Raw genomic sequence first — 12,082 nt, forward strand, 5'->3', positions numbered from 1 at the left:
TGCTACCGGTACCCAGGTTCAAGCGAAGGGCCAAGCTTGCTGATCCCCTGAGTTCTGCCAGCAATGTGTTGCGCAGAGATGTCTTATTCACACTACTCTGAGATGATTAGTCTGAGGAGCTGCTGGAATGCTGCCATGGTAGGTTACGTGCTGCCACCACTGTAGTGTGGCTGGTGTATTCAAGCTTAGAAGGTGCCAAAGCTGTATTGTGCTTTTTGTAGCCTTCTCTGTGCACAAACTATCCTTGCCAAGATAGAAATACTCTCTTCTCTCTCTCTCTCTCTCTCTCTCTCTCTCTCTCTCTCTCTCTCTCTCTCTCTCCTATTTAATTTAAATACCTCTTTAATAGACTAATACTATATATACATGAGTTCTTACACAATTAGGTCAGAACAGAAATCAAGGTGACAGTCCCATAGATTGCTCTTACCTCGTTGATAAGAGCGATGGGTTTACAGACCACATGGGTTTGTCTGACATAGTACTCACTCGAGAGGTTGTTAAGTCTTTTGGGCAAATAGATAATTCTACAAGTTTGCCAGACGTGGATAAATTCCAATGATGCCTAGAGCTGAGACTCAAGCTAGAATACTCCATTCCTATTTCTCCTACACTTTGTCTCTCTCCCTACCCCCCAACCCTCACAACACACAAATACAGTATAAATGCACCTTGCACAGCACCTAGAATATAGTAGGTGCTCAATAAACACAAGACCTTCTTCTGTCTATACCCAAGTGCTTTACATGCATTAAGTAGTCAGTAAATGTGCTTTGACCAATGAATTTATGGATCTTTATTACACAAGATAAATGAAAATGACCCCTCATAAAATTGCAATCACTTAATCTTGGCCTCTAACTTCAAACTTGACCACTGTTAAATATCTTTTTATTAATAATAAATCCCTAAAAAAAAATCCCTAAATATAGGCCTTTGTACATTCCTATGTGTGTAAATAATTGTTCACATGCCATTTGGAATTCTCACTTCTTAGAGACTTGCTTTACAACATTGCCATTTGTATTAAACTAGTTTGTAAGCTATGAAGGGGAAATGTCCCTGATTTTCTGTTGTAAACCCAGGGAATGGTATTGCCAATTCTACAATAACATTTACCTAGTGGTTTTCTCCAGGGAAAAACGTTCTTTTTTTGACATGCTTTTTAGATGCCAAAATGTTCATATTTGCAACTTTCATGAGAAATAAAAAGATAAAAGTAAGAATTTTGATCCTTGTTTTATAAACAAGAACCTAAAGACCTAGAAAATCGTAACTGATTCCCATAAACGTAAAGGCCTTGTGCCCTCTCTGATGCAAAGTTGGGATCCTTTCAGAAGCAGCGTGCCAAGTTTCAAGCATTTATTGTAATTCATGTTTCATGGACCAGTAATCATTTTAACCCTGAAAGCACTGTGGATTGGCACTCCCGTTCTTGTAGGGACCAAGGGAATTAAAGTAATTATGATATAAACATGTTGGTATTTATGCTGATGCTTGCTAGAAAATGCAACCTAGAGAAGGTAGATTGACATAAAGCCTTATACCCAGTGTGTTCTCATCAAACATTTGAAGGCTAAAAATGCAAGAAGGCTGGCAAATTTGAGGGGGGAAAAAAAGAACTTGAAATGTTAGCTAAGTGGGGGATTGATGGAAGAAATTAAAAGGCTGTTTAATGAGGTAGAAACTTCTAAGAGTTGATATAGGTATATGGGAAACGGGAATGGGATGGTTTCTCTGCCTTCATCACATTCCATTTTGCTTGGGATTAGGACCATGTCTCTTTTTTTTCCCTGACAAGATGGTAAGAGAAAAGTGATATTCTTTATCATCGTGGGTTTCTGTAAGACTAACCTGGCAGCATTGCTACCATTTAGTATGCCTAATGGAGCAGCAAGTAGAAAGAAGACAAGTTTGAACCCCTCCTCTACTAGTTATGTGATCTGGAAAAAGTTTATTTGCACCTATGGGCCTTAGTGTTTTCTTTCACCTGAAGTATGGGAATAATAATACTGACAGGGTTGTATTGAGGTTCAGATGAGAGTTTATGTAACAGCGCTTGGTGAAACATAGGCTGGTACACATGTATGTACATAATGGGCTAGTGCCACTGTTTGTCACTTGCTGCGCTAGACCTGACTGCCTTCTCATTGAAAATAGAGTATAATCAAGGAAATCAGGAAATTCAACTTCCTTTCTTATTTAAATCATATGCAGTATTATATATGTATATACATACATCTATATATGTGTATATATATATATGAATGTATATACATATTTTTTCATTCTGTATTTCTTCATTGTTTATAAATTGGGTGCAGCTGATAATGATGTCCATCATTGTAGTTTTCTCATGATAGTAGATTTGTCTTGAGTAATCAGCATTAGTAGAAATGGAGACTGCTTCAACAATTGTGATTGAACAGAGAATAAAATAGTCTGGAGATAGTGGCTTAAACCCTGAGTATTAGCTCAGCCAGGAAGCAGGCAGTGAGAAGCAAAAATCATCAGATTCATGACCTTAATTTAAGTGAATAAATGAATGATGGGACCTGAGAAGGGAGACAAGTCAACAAGGCCCGCAGTCAGCCAAGATGATAACCCTGGAAAAGGTTACATTAGATATGAAGTGAGTGGGGTTATGGGAAACAAATTCAGAGCTAAGAGAGAGCTATCAAAAACAGGTGCTTCAAAACTTTCCCTAAGACCACTTACTGATCACAACTCCTTATTTTATATTATTCACTGTTGACAGGCTCTGCAAACAGTTACCTTCTATAGCAATGATAACAAGAAAGCAAAGCTCAAATTTTCAATGGGGAGAAGATCCAGGATGGCAGAGTAAATGCTATGCCTGCCACCTCCCAGGATCACATTAAAATTACAACTTGGGCAGGATCACTGTGGGCACTGTCAACACCAGGTCAACCAGCCCTGCCTGTGCACGTAAGGAGGCTCTATCAGCCACTGACCCTAACGGGCAGCCAGCAGGTGGCAATGGGCCACAGTGGTATGAAATTAAAAATTAATTACAAAAAATATAAAACCAAAAAACACACAAACACAGGAAAGCTAAATAACATGCTATTAAACAATCAATGGGTTAATAATGAGATCAGGAAGAAATCAAAAGATACTTTGAGACAAGCAAAAATGAAAACACAATGACCCCAAAGCAGTTCTAAGAAAGAAATTCATAGCAATGCAGGCTATGCAAGAAACAATAAAAATCTCAAATAAACAATCTGACTTTACACGTAAGGGAACTGGAAAAACAACAGCAAACAAGGCCCCTAGTGAATATAAGGAAGGAAATAATAAAGATCAGAGCATCATCTATGTATATCACATTGTGTGTTCACCACCCAGAGTCAGTTTTCTTTGCATCACCATATATTTGATCCCCTTTACCCTCATCTACCAACCCCTCTCCACCTTACCCTCTGGTAACCACTAACCCATTGTCTGTGTCTATGAGTTTTTGTTTCTTCATTTGTTTTTCTTGTTCTTTTGTTGTTTTCAGATATACTTAGATGACGTATTACAGAATTGTACACCTGAAATCTATGTAACTTTACTAACAATTGTCACACCAATAGACTTTAAAATAAATAAATAAATAAATAAATAAATAAATAAATAAATAAATAAATGATGATCAGAGCAGAAATAAATAACAGAGAGGCTAAAAAAAAAAACCACAATACAAAATATCAATGAAACCAAGAGGTGGTTCTTTGAAAAGATAAACAAAATTAATAAACTATTGACCAAACTCATCAAACAAACAAACAAACAAAAAAAAAAAAACCAGAGAGGACCCAAGTAAATAAAATCAGAAATGCAAGAGGAGAAATGACAGTGGACACCACAGAAATATGAAAAAATTTAAGAAAATACTAGGAGCAATTTTACACCACAAATAGGACCACCTGGAAGAAAAGGAGAAATTCCTAGAAGCATACAATCTTCCAAGGCTGAATCAAGAAGAAACAGAAAATATGAACCAACCCGTTACCACTAATGAAATTGAATCAGTAATCAACAGACTTCCAATAAACAAAAGTCCTGGACTAGATGACTTCACAGGTGAATTCTACCAAACATTCAAAAAAGAATTAATACCTATTCTTTTCAAACTATTCCAAAGAATTCAAGAGGAGGGGAGTCTCCAACCTCATTCTACAAGGCCACCATTACCCTGATTCTAAAATCAGACAAAGACGTTACAAAAAAGAAAAGTATTGGACGATATCCCTGATGAACATAAATGCAAAAATTCTCAATAAAATATTAGCAAACTGAATTTAACAATCCATTAAAAAGATCATACACCACTATCAAGTGGGATTTATTCCTGGTATGCAGGGTTGTTTCAGTATGTGCAAATCAATTAACATGGTACACCACATTAAAAAAATGAAAAATAAAAACCATACGATCACATCAAGAGATGCAGGAAAAGTGTTTGACAAAATCCAGCATCCATTTATAATAAACGAAAACAAACAACAAAATAAACAAACAAAAAAACCAAAAAAACAACAAACAAAAAAAAAACCAACAAAAACCCAAAAAAACAACTAACAAAAAAACCAAAAAACAAACAACAAAATAAACAAACAAAAAAACCAAAAAACTCTCAGCAAAGTGGGACTAGAGAGAATATATCTCAACATAATAAAGGTCGTATATGACAAACTCACAGCTAACATCATACTCAATGGGGAAAAGCTAAAAGCATCCCCTTTAAGATAAGGAACAAGCCCAATATTCCCCCCTTATTACTTTTATTCAACATAACACTGGAAGTCCTAGCAGCAGCAATCAGACAAGAAAAAGAAATAAAGGGCATCCAAATTGTAAATGAAAAAGTAAAACTATCATTATTTGCAGATGACATTATACTATATAGACAGAGACTCAAAGATTTCAACAAAAAATTATTAGCACTGATAAATGAATTAAGCAAAGTAGCAGGATACAAAATTAATATTTGGAAATTGGTTGCATTTTTATACACCAATAATGAATTGTCAGAAAAAGAAATTAAGAAAACAATCCCAGTTACAATTGCATCAAAAAATAAAATACCTAGGAATAAATTTAACCAAGGAAATAAAAGACCTGTATTCAAAAAACTATAAGGCGTTGAAGAGAGAAATTAAAAAAGATACAAATAAATGGAAGCATATAGCATGCTCATGGATAGGAAGAATTAATACAGTTAAAATGTCCATACTACCCAAAGCAATATATAGATTCAATTCAATCCATATCAAAATACCAATGGCATTTTTCACAGAACTAGAACAAATAATCCTAAAATTTATATGGAACCATAAAAGATCCCGAATATCCATGACAATCCTGAGAAAGAACAAAGCCAGAGGAATCACACTACCTGGTATCAAATTATACTACAAGTCCACAGTAATCAAAACAGCATAGTATTGGCATAAAAACAGACACATAGATCAATGGAACAAAATAGAGAGCCCAGAAACAAATCCATGCCTGTATGGTCACTTAATCTATGATAAAGGAAGCAAGAATATACACTGGGGTAATGACAGTCTATTCAATAAATGGTACTGGGAAAATTGGACAGATACATGACCCCCCCCCAAAAAAAAATGAAACTGAGCCATCTTCTTACTTCATATACAAAAATAAACTCAAAATGGATTAAAGATTTAGATGTAAGACCTGAAACCATAAAACTCCTAGAAGAAGAAAATACAGGCAGTAAACTCTCAGACATTACCTTTGATACTATTTTTACTGATGTTTCTCCATGGGTAAGGGAAACAAAAGAAAAAATAAACAAAGGACTACAATAAACTAAAAAGTTTTTGTACAGCAAAGGAAACTATCAACAAAATGAAAAGATATCCTACAGAATGGGAGAAGATATTCGCCAATGATAAGGGCTTAATGTCCAAAATTTGTAAAGAACTCATAGAACTCAACACCAAGAATACAAACAATCAAATTAAAAAATGGGCATAGGACCTGAATAGACATTTCTCCAAAGAGGACATACAGATGACCAATAGACATACGAAAAGATGCTCAACATCACTAATCATCAGAGAAATGCAAATTAAAACCACAATGAGATACCAACTCACACCTATCAGAATGGCTATCATCAATAAATCAACAAACAAGTATTGGTGAGGATGTGAAGAAAAAGGGAACCCTTGTGCACTTTTGGTGGGATTGCAAATTGGTGCAGCCCCTATGGAAAACAGTATGGAGGTTCCTCAAAAAATTAAAAATACAACTACCTTATGACTCAGCAGTTCCATTCCTGAGTATTTATCAAAGAAATCCAAAACATTAATTTGAAAAGATATATGCACACCTATGTTCACTGAAGTGCTCTTTACAATAGCCAAGATATGGAAACAACCAAAATGCCCATCAATAGATGATTGGATAAAGAAGATATAGTACATATATACAATGGAATATTACTCTGCCATAAAAAAGAATGGAATCTTACCATTTGCAACAATATGGATGAACTAGAGGGTATTATGCTTAGTGAAACAAGTAAGACTGAGAAAGTCAAATACTATATGATCTCACTTAGATGTAAAATCTAAAGAACAAAATAAACAAAACAGAAACAGACTCATAGATATAGAGAACAAACTGATGATTCGTAGATGGGAGGGAGGTTGAGGGGCTGTGTGAGAAAAGTGAAGGGATTAAGAAATACAAATAGGTAGTTACAGTAACATCACAGGGATGTACAGTATGGGGAATATAGGGAATAGCATTTTATAAACTATGTGTAGTATCAGATGGGTACTAGACTTATTGGGGGGATCACTTCATAAATTATATAAATGTCTGACCAGGACACTGTATACCTGAAACTAACATAAAATAATATTGAATGTCAACTACAATTAAAAAAAATAGTCAAGATGTTTAGTGCAGCATGGGGAATATAATCAATGTTCTATAATAACTATGTACAGCATCAGGTGGGTGGTAGACTTGTTGGGGTTATCTCTTTGTGAGTTTTGTAAATGTCTGATCACTATGTTGTTCTGTATGCCTGAAAGTGCTAATAGATAGATAGATAGATAGATAGATAGATAGATAGATAGATAGATAGATAGATAGATAGAAAAAAGAAAGCACAGATCAATTATCAATATCTAAGATTTGAATGGCACGGATGAAATTGTCCCACAACTGGTAGATACTTGGGCCAGAGAAAGGAGTCCTGCCTCTGAACTGTATTAATTTACTTTAGGAACACACTGGAAAGCCATTCAGTATGGTTTCCAAGACAGACCCCTTCTACTCCACCCCCTTGAGGATCCCTGGGGATTTTCTCCATAAACAAGTTTTTCTAGATTTCCCATTTCATCAACCCTTGAACTCTTTGAGATTTCTGGGTATAGAAAGTCTGTCACTGCCAAAGTCCTCATCAGCATAAGTTCTTACTTAGTTTAGATGAACAGTCCATCTTTTCTGAACCCAGGGGCATACCAAGTTGGTGCAGTGGGAGCAATCTGCTTGGCGGATAGTATTTTATCATTGACGTGGTTGAGAATTATCAGTGCATTATGATGCTAAAAAGCATTTCAACGTTCAGTTGGATGTACTATTTTTAAATTCCCCACAGCAGGGCACCCCCATATTGTCTGAACCTGAGGCAAATCCCCTGCTTTGGAATGCCATTATCTAAACCCAGAGACTTTTGGAACCAATGCTGTAAGCTTGTTCTTTTTGAGGGGAGAGGGTGTAGGAACATCAAAGTGGTCATTAGTGTTTTGTTTTTCCTTTTTGAGGAATTTTCTTCGGTCATGGCATTTAAGTCTATTCAGTTATATATTCAACAAGTATTCATGGAGCACTGTAAGATCAAGTAGCTAGATATTAGAATTATAGTGACAGGCAAGCCTTGCTCCATGCCCATCATCAACTCAGACATCTAAACAACTTCCAGATTCTCCAGAAGCTGTCGGTTTATTTGTTCACTTATTAAAAAAAAGTATTTATCTAGTAACTACTATATGCTATGCTATGCCTCGTGCTAGATATTTGAGGTAAGGTTATAGCATAGAAATACTTGACTGTCTTGACGTACCTTTCAATCTGCCATGTATGCTTATCTCTCTTATTTATATAAATAGATTTACACAGAGTCACCCATTATTACCTTCATGATTTTTCCTATACCGGTATATCAAAAGTTCTATTATTTACTTAAGATTTTCTTTAAATTGGCACATTCTTTTTTTTTTTTTAATTTATGTATCGGGGTGACAATTGTTAATGAAATTACATAATTTCAGGTGTACAATTCTGTATTACATCATCTATAAATCCCATTGTGTGTTCACCACCCAGAGTCAGTTCTCCTTCTATCACCATATATTTGATCCCCCTTACCCTCATTTCCCTACCCCCACCCCCCTTACCCTCTGGTAACCACTAAACTATTGTCTGTGTAAATTGACACATTCTTAAATTTAAAACCATTTTAAAAGGAAACATTTTATCTCTAAGTAGGTAAATAGAATTTCCTATGACCTGTAATAAATATGACATAAATATAAATACAATGGAAACAAACCTGATTAATAAATTCTAGCTGAATCTTGTGGTCTGCCAAGACATAGGCTAGTTAAAAGAGAGATTAGCAAAGATTAGGGACACACTTTAACCAATATGAGACTTCTTCTTAAAATTCATTAAAATTATTGAGAAGGAAGTAACATCAATACGAATATGTGCCTTGTTTCTATGTTGTTCTGTATAACAGTCTTGTTACCTACAGTAACCAGTCTTGTTACTTACAGTAACCACATTGCATGCCTACTAACGTCCTATATGAGGCTGTTGGCTCACATACTGGTTTTGTGTGGAGAAATCTTTTTTGTTGAAGGCCTGGGATACCTGGGTAAATAAGATTGTGAACCTAATTCCAATTTATTTTCTCTTTCTTTTTATAATTGGTAGGCAGTTCTTTTTCACTGCACTTGTAGCTATCCTAATGTCTTTTTGTTTATTTTCTTTTCTGTTTACTGTAGAATGCAGAGTCTTGGATCTCTTGGCCACAGATTGACAGCCTGGAATCCAAAGGAAGACCAAGACTCCTAACGGTAAGGCATAGGTCTTTTGCAAAAATGTCTCTTTCACGTGAAATGATACTACCATTTAAGTTTGAACTTGGAAGATGTATTCTTCTTAGGGACATGTATATCATCTAACTTGGATTTTTGCCTCATACTGGCGCTAGATGTGCTTAAGTAAGTGGTCAGGTTAGGTTAGCTTTTCAGATTGGATTCTTGATTTGGAATAGATCAAAATTCAGGTTTTGTTATGAGTTTTTAAACCCTCTTTGCCAGTTTAGAAAAACACAATAGGATGAGAATAAAGATAAGTAGTAGAAGCACTGCTTCAAATATACCACTTGAATAATAATCTAGGTCAGTTTGCTGCTTGCCATACACTAAAAATGCTGTATGAATGTGTTTCCAAATTTTAATCAGTGTAAAGTATATTGTTTCAGTCATCAAATATTATACTATACTGACCGTGTCTGGCAGGCAATTGTGGAGCAGGACAAGTTATGTGGTACGTATAGAGAAAAATATTGCTGATTTTAAGCAAGTGATAAGAATAGAAATAACCAAGTACTAAAGAAAGATCATTAATTGACTGAGACACGTGACCATTTTACCACATAAATATTTGAAGGAGCAGGCCAGTAAGCAGTTCTATTTAGTGACCGTGGTATGAGGTGACTGAGTGAATATCACTGTAACCATGCACATCTGTACAGAAACCATGAGAACCAATAGACTATCATAGTAATTGTGTCTGTTAGTCCTTATAAATGCGTCTCCAAGATTCTAATACTTTTTAAATTCCTGGTACCCTGAAAAAAGATGGAATTTTCTGATTCAGGATTCCTCTTTCCCCTAAGTCACTTTTTTTTCTTATTTTTCTAATCAAGTGCTGATATGCTCCTTGCTTAAACTATAACTTATTCAGTAATGAGGGGACAGAACCCTTCATAATATATGTCTACTTCATCTACGAGTTTCTATGCCAACTAAAGGTTAATTCCCATAAAAAGGCTGGCTCACCATGAGGTGGCAGTAGAGAGGCAGTGTAGCCTGGAGGACAGGCCCATGTTACATACCTGGTTTTTGAGCCAAACTAGGGTTTGGGCCTAGTGGGAGAAGCTAGAAGACCAAGGTAAGCTGCTTTTGATTTTGTTCTTTGTTTTTATCTGGAAGTGCCTTTCTGAAGAGAGTTAGGCAGAGCTGTTAGGAAAGTCCTTCATAGTAACATCTGAGGTTGATAAATCAGGAGAAAGGGAAATAATTCCTGAACTATACCAACCTCAGGTAATCAGAGTTCTGGCTGGTTGTTATACACACAGACACACACACAATTGTCTGCACACACACAGACACACACAAACACACACTCACACACACGCGGACTGAAAGAGAAGAGAGAAGGAAAAAGGAAAAGGAAAAAACAAGAGAAAAGAGGAGTGGGGCCGGGAGGGGAAGAGAGAGGAGGCACACGTTTCATCATTGGAAAGCAAGGCTAAGTTAGATCAGCAAGAAGCCAGAAGGCAGGTGTGGCTGATAAGGAGCTACATATGGCAGTTAAGCTCTGAAGCCACATACCTTTGCATTGCATCCTCCATCCTTAAAGGGCCCAAAGTGCCAGTGGAATAGGCACTAGGGTGGGTTCTAACGTTCTGTCCATTTTGACATCCCCTATTGTACATAAAAATCGGAAAATGCTAAAGATGGATGGCATTTTCACAAACTGCCCAGGAGGTGAGGGCCCTAGGTCACTTAGTTAACTAGTAACAGTACTACGATTAGAAGTTCACCAGTCCTATTGATCAATGAATAGCCTTTGTAAACCATAAAAGCGGGGGGAATTTGATATTTTCTTCCAAACAGAAAATGTATTAAAAGAGTTTGAAACTTAATCCATTCTCATTTTTCTTAATATTTTGGACTATTGGATAAAATTCGGGTCACAAAGGAGTTTATGGTGTATCTCTGATTGGTCTAGTAAGTTAACATGGTAACCAATTAATGTGTTACAGGATTCCTCAAAAATTTTATCCTTAAAGATACCTCAGTAATCATATATTGCTTTCTTAGCTCTTATTTTTTTCCTAAGTAGAAAGTCAAATAAGTAGGAAGACAAATGGTGTACTGTTCTGTGTTCCAACTTTTCTTAGCTTCGAGGAAAATATTTTATGAAAACTCAGAATACAAAACAGGTAAAATAAACTTGGAAGAGATAATGAGACGCTCTAATCTTAAGTGCTTCCTAGCCATGCTCTCCCTCTCCATCCAAAATGGCCCCAGGACTGTATTAGAGTAACATGAATGCCTTGATATGGTAGAAGAAAAGGAGCTTTGTGGCCAAAGACACCTGGATTCAAATCTTGCCTCCATCATTTACAGTCTGTGTGACACTGATCTTGTTACTTGATTTTCCCCAAGCTTCCCAGCTTCCTCATCTAAAAAATATGAATAACATTGATATAATAAAGTTGTGTTGATGGTTAAATGAAACACATACATGTAAAGGAGCGCTGGGTAGAGACTGGATCTTAAATTGTTATAGCTGGAAAATGTTAATTTGATGATTATAACTGGATTCTGCAGTTTAAGTTGGAAGGCTGATTCACTTTTAGGGTTAAATGTGCTTTTATTCTGTTAAGAACTACTTGCCTCGTCGCTGATAACAATATAGACAGAGAGTACAGATCCATTTTTCTGGAGGAAGAACTGATGAGTACATTTTTGCCTTGTCTAGGAGCTAGCATCAGAAACGGTAAGTAAACACAATTAGACAATGCTGTCCCCACAGTGTTATGGGAGCTTCCCAGAAAAAAGATTCAGACAAGAATCTTCTTTAGAGTCAGCCTGAGGAAAAAAGTACTTTGCTAATACTGTTGATGGCCTTGGGAATGGGGACAGGCATGAGAGGAGAAGCCAGGCAGTCTTCCGTGGGAAGGTATGGTGGCCCCACACTAGCCATACCACTCTGCCATATCTGC

At 36.2% G+C, this 12,082-nt stretch overlaps 1 protein-coding gene across 6 annotated transcripts in view; it reads left to right on the forward strand.

The window, feature by feature from the left end:
• Positions 1-12,082, forward strand: part of SEMA6D (semaphorin 6D) — a gene marked incomplete at its 3' end in the record, with an annotated part of 573,645 nt that overhangs the window by 257,909 nt on the left and 303,654 nt on the right. For all 6 annotated transcript variants that reach the window (XM_081049652.1, XM_081049648.1, XM_081049641.1 and 3 more), the window contains one exon: positions 9,066-9,137. The remainder of the gene's footprint in view (positions 1-9,065; positions 9,138-12,082) is intronic.

This window comes from Rhinolophus hipposideros (assembly GCF_964194185.1).
Source record: "Rhinolophus hipposideros genome assembly, chromosome: 5".
Lineage (NCBI taxonomy): Eukaryota > Metazoa > Chordata > Mammalia > Chiroptera > Rhinolophidae > Rhinolophus > Rhinolophus hipposideros.